At 35.9% G+C, this 12,603-nt stretch overlaps 1 protein-coding gene across 2 annotated transcripts in view; it reads left to right on the top strand.

Annotated features, from left to right (window-relative positions):
- The window catches only part of LOC5568344 (protein similar), a 408,921-nt gene that overhangs the window by 29,391 nt on the left and 366,927 nt on the right, over window positions 1–12,603 (top strand). The gene's annotated exons all lie outside the window — the stretch shown is intronic.

The following is a 12,603-nucleotide window of genomic DNA, read 5'->3' as shown; positions in this document are numbered from 1 at the left end:
TTCATCTTTGCAAATTGTTTTGAATCCCTAAAATCTAGTCTAGTAATTTTTGATAATGGGCATATCGACATACGGAGAGAAAATCGGAAATGAAGTAACCGAAAAAATCATCGACATAGGAAGAGATATCGAGTTGTAGAACGTCGAGATATGGAGAATTGACTTAAAACAATTCTCTTTCATTTACAGTACTGGACAGAATAAAGTACTCATTGGCCAATTAAAACTTGATTCACAGCCAAGATCCAAGCCAATGTCCAAGCCTTCAAACTTGTTCATTTTTATGGGAAACGGCCAATGCGTACTTCATTCTGTCCAGTACCTAAATCCAACAAATAAAGTCTCAAATTGTAAAAAAAAACACAATTCAATGACTATAGTACGAAACGTACTGGTGGTAGTGGGGCCTTTCTTAGCCAAGTGGTTAGAGTCCGCGGCTACTAAGCAAAGCCATACTGAAGGTGTCTGGGTTCGATTCCCGGTCGGTCCAGGATCTTTTCGTAATGGAAATTTCCTTGACTTCTCTGGGCATAGAGTATCATCGTACCTGCCACACGATATACGAACTTTGGCAAAGAAAGCTCTCAGTTAATAACTGTGGAAGTGCTCATAAGAACACTAAGCTGAGTAGCAGGCTCTGTCCCAGTTGGGGACGTTAATGCCAAGAAGAAGAAGTACGAAACGTCTGCATTCTTTCCTGTGACTGCCCATGTTAGGACGATAGAGGAAACAAAAAAAAAACATTATGGCATTGTTACTTACAAGACCTGATTGAAACTGAATGGACATGTTTTTTTATTTGAATTTAGCGTTACGTAATTTGTGGCCGGCGCATGTACAGCTGTTCTTGCAATAACGGAGTAGCAACTGCGGGCTGTCAATCATGTTCATGCTTATGCTCAATCTAATGTGGATTCACCATGATTTTTTCCTCAGTTGATTTATTTTCTAATAATCCTTGATATTTACTGAAATTTCTTCGAAGACAACATTTTAATCAAATGCATCGTTTTAAAATTATATATTTTTAAATCATTCAAATCCTTCAATTTGATAGGCCCTTTTCAAAACGTAGTTCAGGGACAATAGTAAAATTTAAATGGGAAATGTGATATTGGATAGCCATTAATACATGTGCACCCCCTCATACAATTCGGAAAAGGCAGCGATAACGCGATTTGTGATTTGAGCTGGAAATACTTTATGCTTGTTTATAACAATCTTATAAATACGCAATATTGCACATATAATCGGTAAGCTATGTATAACATATACTACGTAGCCACAATTATATTGGATGGGTAACAATGGGAACTATATACTTATATACTTATAAACGCATAATGTGTTTAACAAAAAACTTAACTAATAGATCGTCATTCGACATAAAATGGTATGTGTCATTCTGATCTTTCAATACCAAATAAATAATGCGCTCTCGACTAGGCATTGCATATACAAAAGAAAGCGTTGGGTTTGAATGGGCAGCTGGTTCTTCCTAAAGGGGTGCGCTTTGCGATAGAGGACCACATGATTATTGAGTTCGAGTGCACATCGTACCTTCGTGCTGTGCGTACACGAAATCTCTCTGCTCTTGGAAGTTTTTTTTTTCAAACTACCTAAAGCAATAAAACAGTACTTTTCAGTGCTAAAATTAAAAACGGAACTTTTCAGTGCTACTAAAACAGTACTTTTCAGTATTATTTTTTCTACTATAGATCTCCTTACCATTTTTGTTTGGACCCATGCCTTCGATTTTTCGTTGAACCCGTTGGCGAAAGCTAGCGGTGGAAATCCTTCTTGGACACCGTCTTGGGAAAAACCTCTCGAAGGTCACTTCTTCTTTGCTTCACCAAACATGGTTGCAACTACAAACAAAAGGAAGAGTGAATCTCTGAATTGACAACTTCCTTCCAAAAAAGTGGGATTTAAAACTGTCACTAAACGTGGCAAGAATGGAAGAAAGGACTTTTCTCCGGAATTCGAACTTTCTTCCGAGGGTGAAATGGATAATGTTAATAATTGCATCGAAATGAGCAATCAGTTCGATGGTCTAGACAAATTTTCCGAACACCAAATCGAAGCAGTCTCTAGCCCAGGCTCTTTGATTCAAGTGAGTAAGCAAAAAGTGCCGCCTATTGTGGTCAGCATTTGGGGGATTTAGGCAGGAGATCTTGAAATCCATTAGGGGAATCAAGGTCTCCTTCCAAATCGCAAAGAAAGGAGGCTGTTGCGTTTGTCGGAAACTCTTAAAGATCGCGAACTTCTTTTCAAACATCTTGAAGAGAAGAAGCACTATTTTTTCACTTATGACGACAAAACTGAAAGTTTGTTCAAAGTTGTCTTGAAAGGTCTCTCAAGTGATTATAAGTAACCTGAAGAGATGAAAAATGGAATAAATGATTTACTTAGATTTTCCCCAGTACAAGTAATCATAATGAAAAAGAGAACCCAATCTAGCATTATTCGGAAAGGGCTTTCTCAAAAATATTATTTAGTTCACTTTAACAAAAAAAGAACTAAATAATATTAAAGCTTTAAAAAAAGCTAGACTTATGTTCGGTGTCCGTGTGACATGGAAATATTTCCAGAAACCTGAAGGAAATAACCAGAACCCCACTCAGTGCCGTCGGTGCCAATACATGCTAAATACATGATTTGCGGAGGTTCTTCTCACTCTAAGGACGTCTGTCCAGTGAAGGAAGATACCGATAAGTTCATATGCGCGAATTGTGGGGGCAATCATAAGTCAAATTTTTGGGCTTGCCCTTCGCGTAGGCGAGTTGTTGAGGCTCGCGCCAGGCAGATGAAAGACGTTGTCCGTTACGATAGCGGTCGTTTTCGGAATTTCCCTGGTAGAGTATCGAACATGCTCATTTTTTCAGTTAACGATCGCTTGATCAAGATTCATACCCATCATGAAGATTATAATCACGCTCATTCACAAACTAATTTTAATCCGACGGGTAGCCGTTCGAATCTTTTAATTTCGAATGTATCTACCCAAGAAAAATCCTTTGCCGACATCGTACCAGGTATTTTGAACTATGGGTACCCGTTCTAATTGTTTCAAATCAAATGGAAAACACCCTGCCGCCACAGGAAACTTCTACTCCGCCTCTTCGTCTACCGTAAATTCTAACGGAAAATCATCAGATAATGTACCCACTTCAAGTGATATTTTTGCCTCTGGTTGGTTGGTTGGTTTGACTTTATTAACGAGATTTTTAGCCCTGGGCTAGTTCATCTCGGGACCAACGGCTTTACTTCCCTTCCGAAGGAAGTCGTCACTATAACTTTTTACGTCATAAGTAACTATGTCGGGGATGGGATTCGATCCCAGGTCCTCGGCGTGAGAGGCGAGTGTTCTAACCACTACACCAGGTCCGTCCCCATTTTTGCCTCTGATTTTATTTTTCTAACTGAATAATTGAATCAAATGATTGATGCAATGTTCAAAGCCACCACTATGACTGAAGCAGTCCAAGTTAGTGTAAAATTTACTGATCAAATTGTTATTGGATTACGTTTTTCTAATGGATCCAACCAATAATAATTTAAATATTTTAAATTGGATTGTTCGTTCTTTGAATGGCAAAGAGGACGAGCTTCTTACAGCTAATAACGTGCATATAGCAGTTATTGCTGAAACGTATTTAAAACCTGGATCCAAATTCAAAAGAGATCCTAACTTTTTTGTTTATCGTAATGATCGACTTGATGGGACATGTGGGGGAGTTGCAATCACCATTCATAAGCGTATAAAACATCAACTGTTTTCGTTATTTGAAACTAAAGTTTTGAAAGTTTAGGTGTTTCTGTTGAAAAACAGCTTGATAAATATACTTTCATAGCTGCCTACTTGCCTTTTCAATGCTCTGGGCAGCAAGTTAATTTGCTCCAAACTGACTTGCGAAAATTAACTCGCAATGAGTCAAAAAAATTTGTCATTGGTGACTTTAATGTCAAACATCGGTCATGGAATAATTCGTAAAGTAATTTCAACGGCAGAATTTTATTTGATGAGTGCTCTTCAGGATATTTCTCAATTCAATACCCTGATAGCCCTACATGTTTTTCCTCTTCTAGAAATCCATCTACGATTGATTTGATTTTAACCGACTCTAGTCATCTTTGTAGCCAATTAGTTACTCATGCTGATTTTGATTCTGATCATGTCCCTGTTACATTTCAAATATCTCATGAAGCGATTCTCAATCCTATCAGCTCCACTTTCAATTATTTTCGAGCCGACTGGAATATATATGAAACATATATTGACTCTAATCTTGATGTTAACATTTCTTTACAAACAAAACTTGATATTGACAATGCTCTTGAAACTTTAACAAATTCCATTGTTGAAGCCAGGAGCATTGCAATTCCGAAATGTGAAGTAAAATTTGACTCCGTGATTATAGACGATGGTCTTAAACTCTTGATCCTTTTTAAAAACGTGAGGAGAAGGCAATTTCAACGCAGTCGCGATCCTGCTATGAAAATTATATGGTAGGATAAGCAGAAAGAAATCAAGAAACGTTTTTCACAATTAAGAAACAAAATTTATTTAAATAAAATTTCTCTATTGGACCCTGGCTCTAAGCGCTTTTGGAAATTATCTAAAATTTTGAAAAAAAAAAAATCTCAGAAGCCAATCCCGGCATTGAAAGAGAGGACTTTAGGACTTACTAGTCAAATTGAAAATCAAGTTACTCAAGACTTTGAAAATATTCTCAATCAAGAGAACGTTTTAGAAAATTCCTGGGAGACTGATTTGGAAGAAGTGAGAACTATTATTAAAAAATATGAAAGCTCCTGGCGATGATGGAATTTTCTACATCCTCATCAAGAAACTTCCAGAAAGTAGCTTATCATTTTTAGTTGATATATTTAACAAATGTTTTCAATTAGCATATTTTCCGGACAAATGGAAAATCCTAAGCTTGTACCAATTTTAAAACCAGACAAAAATTTTGCAGAAGCTTCTAGCATATAGCAATAATCATATATTTCATTATATTCATGTTATTATGTAATTATTAATTTTCACAAAAAGTTAAGTTTGTCAGCATCATTTTTTAACCCTACAACATTAATTAAGCTGCAGTCACTATATTGGTATTCTGCATTGAAGTTTAATATAAGGTACCGTGGGGTAAGTGGATACAGAAAAATCAATAGTCAACTTCATTTTTATGTACAGCTAACGTGAATGTTGTAATTCAAACTTTTTTCTGTGGATAACAAATGAGGGACTAATATACTTCAAATCATCGATTATTTCGATTTTTCTGATTGTTATGTATTGAGTATGAGGGATTTGAAAATTTGCGCCAAATGAACCACTTGCCCCACCATGGTGGGGTATGTGGATCACTAATAGAAAAAATCTGTTCTCAAAACAAATGTTATATAATTATGTATAGTAAGAATAATATTACTCTCGTTCTTGTTATTAGTGCTAGTAATAGTACATTTTAATACTCTAAAATTAAAAAGTGTCTTTATTTAATCAAAATGTATTGAAAAAAAAAATTACACATGAGTTTACACAACAAAATAACATTGTGATTGAAATAATTTGGAGAATGTTCATTCATTTATATACATAAGTTATACAGAAGTATTGTAGGATCATTCCTAACGATGTTTTCGAAAAACACTCATAGTTTGAAAATATTAGTTACATTTATTTTTGAATAACAAACTGAAATCTTTTTATTCTATTCATGAATTTGTTTGTATCATCTGTCTAGAATAATTTATATGGTAAAATAAGGTACGATAATATGCTTTCAACGGAAGAATTAGTATATTTTGCTCTTTTGCAACTCAGCTTAGATAAACAACAATAAGTTTCGTGTGAGTTTTGAAATAATATTTTTTAACCTTTCGATCGTCGCGCGAATTTTTGTAACGCGAGTAGTCGCGCGTTGTACTTTGTACAACACCCTTGGTTTTGCGAATATCCCAGGAGTCTGACCACTTAGAAAGATGACGTCTTCGGCAAAGTTGTTCAGTAGCTCAAGGATTATCATTATTTTAGCCAAGAAATTCGGGATTTTGCCACTAGGCGGCGCTAGTGAGCTAAAACTTTTGTATCGCAGATCTCAGGACCCTGACCACTTAGAAAGATGGTGTCTTCGGCAAAGTTGCTCGGTAACTTATGGACTATCATTGTTAAAGCTAGTTGATTCAAAATTTTGCCACCAGGCGGCACTAGTGAGCATAAAACATTTGTTTCGCAAATATCTCAGGAGCCTGATCACTTAGAAAGATGGCGTCTTCGGCAGAGTTGTTCAGTAGTGCAAATTATTTCTTTGTTCAATCCTTAGAGTTCGAGATTTTATAAAATAATGGTAGTTCCTGAGCTTCTGAACAACTTTGCTGAAGGTACCTGTCTAAAAAGTCAAGATCCTGCAGTATCCGTAAAATAAAAATTTTATGCTCACTACCGCCGCCTGGTGGCAAAATATCCTATTTCATACCTCAAATAATGATAGTCCTTGAGCTACTGAACTACTTTGTCGAAGACACTATCTCTCTATGTGGTCAGGCTCCTGAGATATCTGCAAACAAAAGTTTCATGCACACTAGCGCCGCCTTGTGGCAAAATTTTGAATCAACTAGCTCGAACAATGATAGTCCTTTACTTACTAAACAACTTTGCCGAAGACGCCATCCTTCTAAATGATCAGGATCCTGAAATATTTGCAAAACAAAAGTAAAATTTCCATGCCCACTAGTGCCACCTAGCGGTCAAATTCCGAATTAAATGCGGTACCATCAGATAGCGCTTCACCTCCAGAACAACTTTACTAGAAACTCCAAGTTTCTATATTATCTGGATTTTGAGATATACCGATTTAGACCTGTGGTTTACGCGAACCGTATATAGTGCGTTCATTATTATGCGACTTTCATGTATATTTGTTGGTTTTACCGCATTATCAAGGGTCATACTGTAAATAAAAACCGTCGAATATTGTTCTTAAGAAGATTCTTGAGGAATACATTTTGGTTTGGTGTCGATAGATATCTTTGTTGCAAAATGATAGCATATAAATCACAACTGTTGTACAAAGTACAACAGCGCGACAGCCCGGAAGTTAAATATTTTTTTATACCAAAAAAATTAAGAAAAAACATGGGTGGATTAATTCAAATTCTCTTGACAAATTTAATCTGGGAATGAAAAAAATAAAGGAAGACAACATTTGCGGATATTAAAACTTATTAAAATTCTCGTAAGTAGTCTGCCAATAAATGATAATAATACTTGATCCACTTACCCCACCCCATTAAAAAGTAGGGGTAAGTGTACCATGTGTAATATATCTGTATTTATTAATAAAAATCACATATTTTTCATCGAGATTCATTCAATTAGAACTGAAATGCTCACTATGTGTCGAAAAAACTAATAGTATTTGATTCTAGACAGTGGTACAATGGATTTTTGATTGATGGAAAACAATTTTGAAATTAATTAATTTTTGTAACTAACAAGTTTGCTTGTGTTAGTGTACGTGTAGTACCAGTTTTGCAATAGTATCAGTGTGGACGTAAGAATATAACCTAAATCGAAGCAATGGAGCAAAAACATTCAACATATTCAAGTATTTATGCTTAACATGGACAAATGATCCACTTACCCCACTGATACACTTCCCCCACTGTACCTTACAGGTTTGCTCGTATAGAGTTTCATACAATATGATATTTCGCGTTTAATTAAATTATAAGTTACGAGAATCGACACTTTTTAATGTTTAGCTTTAGGGTAAACAACAACATGGACACTGCCTTGATTTGCTTCAATCTGAGGGGCTTTTGTCGGATTAATTGTCTATTACTCAGCTATGATGCTATCATTGATGCTTAGAGAATAATAAAAACTAAAATTGCAACAGGCTAGTATTCATGTGATTGCCAACGTAAAATAACATCATTCACTATGGCACATTGACTATTGCATATACCGCTAACCTGTTGCTTGTCACATGTTTCCGCTACACATGCAGCACTGCATTCGGTCCACTGCTACGTAAGAACATTGAGAATCGCTCTTCCATTGAGAATCTCTAAAATAAAGTGCCAAATCACGTATGCTCTTCCGATGCAGTATATGCACTCATTAGACGAATCTGCTCTCCTACGTCTAGACTTTACAGATTATTAGTTATGAGAAAGAGAAGACAATCATATGACCTAAAAATAATCCGCGTGATGTTATTGACAATCGGCACGTAGTTATTTCTAAAGGACATTATGTTTCGGTATGAGCCGGAATATACAGAAGAAAGTTTTGTCACCTAATTAACGACACATTGTTCTCCGGGTTACTTCTCTTATCGCTACGAATACATTTTAGCTGAAAACTTGTCCCAAATCCAATCAATCATCGTTACGAGAGCTGTTGAAAATCTACGTACACTTCACTCCGTCTAATCAAATGGTTCTTCCGGAATGATTTATTGGCCCCAAACCAGATTTAACCACGCGACGCAACGGTTGCATTTCAATGGGCTGGATTTTTATCGATTATGGTTGAGTCGGGAGTAGCCAAAATCTAGTAATGCGGTATCAGCTGATTTCGGATTTGCGCTATATGCGCTTATCAGTATCAAGGCGAGAAATGTTTGAAAGGCGACGCCGACATTGGCGCCCACCGATTAGCCATCTGAATCGATCTGAAGATTGTTTAATTTCTTGATATAGAAACAAGCATTCCTTCGTTCAACAATGGCTAGATAAGCAGAGTCGGCTAACGCTCTTTCTTTGAGTGCATAACTGTTACAATAGAATTATTGTGCAAATCTGATGATGGATCATTTGCTAACTCATTTATTTTAGTTAAAATTGGAAAGCACATTTTTAACTTTACATTATTCTTCTTCTTTCTGGCATTACGGCCCTACTGGGACAAAGCCTGCTTTTCAGCTTAGTGTTCTAATGTACACTTCCACAGTTATCAACTGAGCGCTTTCTTTGCCGATTAACCATTGTTGCATGTATATATCGTGTGGCTAATATGTACGTAGATACTCTATGCCCTGGGAAGTCGAGAACATTTCCATTACGATCTTCAACCGATGGGGTTCGAACCCACGACCTCCAGCTTCAGGCCTTGTTGAATAGCTGCGTGTTTACCGCTACGGCTATATGGGCCCCTTTCCGTTATATTTAACAATTATGGACTCAATTTTTCATTTCTATATATTCCCCATAACTTCATATGAGCAACATTTGGATTTTATATATTATGAGTTGATTCACTAAGATTAACTAAATGATGGATACATTCAATTGCAATTATAAAACACGCAAAGAGCATTATGAAAAATATATCTAGTCGTTGTTCATACTAGCATCATATCCATGTGTTGTAAAGCAATGAGACAAAACGACTTGGTGTTTGTTTAAATGTGTACTTTTTTCGAATGTAACTGATATGCAATTATGAGCAATATCAGTTATTTCAATTATGCAAAGGTTGATAGACTGTGACACGAAAATATATAATACCATCGATGTTACATTTCGATTACGATAATAAGTCGCCTTTGTTGCAACGCTGGATTAAAGGAAAGGCCGCACCGAGTAATATGTCATTTTTCGCGGTGAACAACCAATTGATTTTGTTCCTCTCTGATGCGCGCCTTATCGATGCTGACAGAAGCACGTAGAGATTAGGTTTATATTAGGTAGCGGACAAGATACCTATTATTTGGTAGCAAAATGACACCCGATGGGTCAGTCAGTTGTAAAGAAATAAAAATCAGGAGTTGATTGGAACGGTAATGGAAACAGAAGCATTTTGGGCCCCGTGGCGAATGGATGGTTCGATTCTGCGATAGACTGATAAACGGTGGTGAAAAAATCATTCAACTAAATGGTTTTCTTGGAACTGTCTAGGAGCGGGCGTTTTTTGTTTTAAGCTAGGTATCTTGGTGATGCATTTTTTTATTAATATTCCCAACAGTTGCACACTCCGGTTTGCTCTACCTTGATTGAAAACGATCATCTTGAATTGTGTCAACTTTTGCGCTCCAATGTTACTTTTAGGCTCATTTCCAAAAACATTTTAACAGCACATGTCGATTTTCATAATAATGGCTTAACGTTGGCATGCTCGAGTTCTCTTTCAAGCAATCGAGCTAATTTTTTTAATTAAACTAAAACTATGTTTTTTTTGCAACCACCAAATATCAATCTTTTCAATGCCCAGCCGCAAAGTGAGATACTAGGTAAAATTGTTTGAAATTATAGCTTGAAATTTTGAATTTCTGCTTGACACATCCTACCCATAACTGCATATTTGTAACATTCGACAAAATTAGGCATTGATTAAATCGAACACCAAGTGTGCGTTTTGTGGCAGTATGAGAAGAAACTAAAATTTCAAAAAATTACTAGGAACTCAAAAGTGTGAATAGTCAGAAACTAATTCTGATAGAAATTTCTTTGCTACTACATTACGAGGCTTAAGCATAATCTCAATGTGACTCTTATGCGGTTACAATTAGCAATGTGACAAAACAACTTGGTATTTTTTTTTCGAATTTTCTGGAACAAAATCACAGAATTAAATAAGTTGATCGAAAGTATACATCATTTGACGACTCTTCACGGTATTAACTCTAAATTGTCAAAAATGTCGAATGTAACTTATATGCAGTTCTCTAATCTCACTTAATATTTGAATAACTTTCACCTTTTCAACAAACGTACATCCAAACCTAAAATATGTATTGACCAACATTTTCAATATCGAACAGTTTTTCCTTACAATTGTTTTTTTTTAATTCCTTTATTATTCCAAGCATTAAATTCATTTCTTATGTGTTCTGTGCTAGAAAACAATAGCATCCTAATTTGATAAAACTAAATTAAGCTTTTATTAACATTGTTAACACATTACATTAAAAAACGCTTTCAATTAACTTAACCTAACTCAACATAGATATATAAAGCATTTATTGTGGCAATAGAAGATTGCAACTATTTTTGTTTAAAATTATCAATATTTTTATTCGACAATTCCAATTGTTCGAATGTTTCTACATTGTATATTCTGCTTTCAGGAAGAATAGACTGTCCTGCGCTCCTAGAATCTATCAATGCGAGTGCTCACTCTAGGACGTTGCGTAACAATGCTATGTTGAGGTTACCATTGCGACGAACTAACTATGGCCAAAACAGTGCTATGGTCGGTCTTCAACGCGTGTTCAATAGGGTTGCTGAAGGATTTGATTTTCACCTGTCCCGTCAAGTAATACGTCGTAATTATGTAGAAATTTTGTCCCGACTCTCTGTGTGAATATTTGTGACTTTCATTTGTTTTATTTTTTGACATTTTGTTAAGTTTCAACTCAGTATTTTACTGTATTTTTTAGTTTAAAACATCATTGGGGCTTACTGTCTGTTGGTGTATAAATAAATAAATATAAATATAAATATACGTAACTCATTAGTACAATAGGAAAGAGCTTCAGATTAATTCACGGTGTGTTCCGTAGAGTAATTTCAAAACAAAAAATTCGGCATGTCTGAAATTTTGACACAAGAAAGCCATGATTGTTCCCTTTCATTTGCAACCAAAACGAAAATAATCGGTCGGGGGGTCTAGAACAATATTTTTTTTTATGGAGTTTGGGATATAACTCAACCTTAGGAAGGACCTTGGGTCGTTTTCGACCCATTTCAATTATTCAAATCATTGATTAAAATAACCTAGCAATTTGAGGTTTTCTGACAATTAGGTATTTTTGTGGAAACATTTATTTTTGCGGAAACATAAGTTTTGAATGGCCCCTTGGGGAGCTTCCATGAAAAAAAGTTACAAATTGTGACTTAGGGTGTGACCCGAAAATTCAAACAGCTCGAAAAAATCAGCCTGTTGACCGAAATTAGTTCTGTTGGACTTAAATGAAAGGTACAAATGTCAATTTTCGGAAACCCTTCCGGAGATCCGGAATTGCGTCACTGTGGCCACCGGGAGCCTGAACATCTGAAAAAGTACCTTTGGAGACCCTTACTTTGACAACCTGTAGTTTCGTAACTAAACAAGTAATCTAAACCGTCTTCATATTGTTGAATTGGTATTCACGTGGACTATGAATAGAGATTATCAAATCACTTAGTTGTTCATACCCGGTTCCGGAAATCCGGAACATACGAAAAGTAAGTTTCCATCGCAGTTTCGTATATGTAATTCACATCGGTACTATTCGTTTGATGGATATTTTGGCATAAAATTTCTCTATAATAAGGAACCAATCATCGGTGCACAACCCTTGAAAAATTCGGTTCAGTATGGTCCACGCGGACCGGTTCCTGGAGTCCTGGAAGCTAGCTAATTTGGACAATTCGATGAAATTACTCAGATTCATGCCAAAAAAACTAATGAATTGTGTCCAACTCATAACGATTTATTATGTTTGAATGTATTTTGTCAAAAGAATGAATTGATGGATATTCTGGTCCTACCCGTAATATGGAACCAGTAAGTTTTAGCATCAAAACTAGACATGCGACGGCTCAAACTTTATGATTTTGAATCCCCGTGACTCTTCTTATTCAATTATAGCGCCAACTCGA

This window comes from Aedes aegypti, chromosome 1 (assembly GCF_002204515.2).
Source record: "Aedes aegypti strain LVP_AGWG chromosome 1, AaegL5.0 Primary Assembly, whole genome shotgun sequence".
Lineage (NCBI taxonomy): Eukaryota > Metazoa > Arthropoda > Insecta > Diptera > Culicidae > Aedes > Aedes aegypti.
Note: the sequence above shows the minus strand (reverse complement) of the source record. Positions and strands in the feature narration are given on the sequence as shown.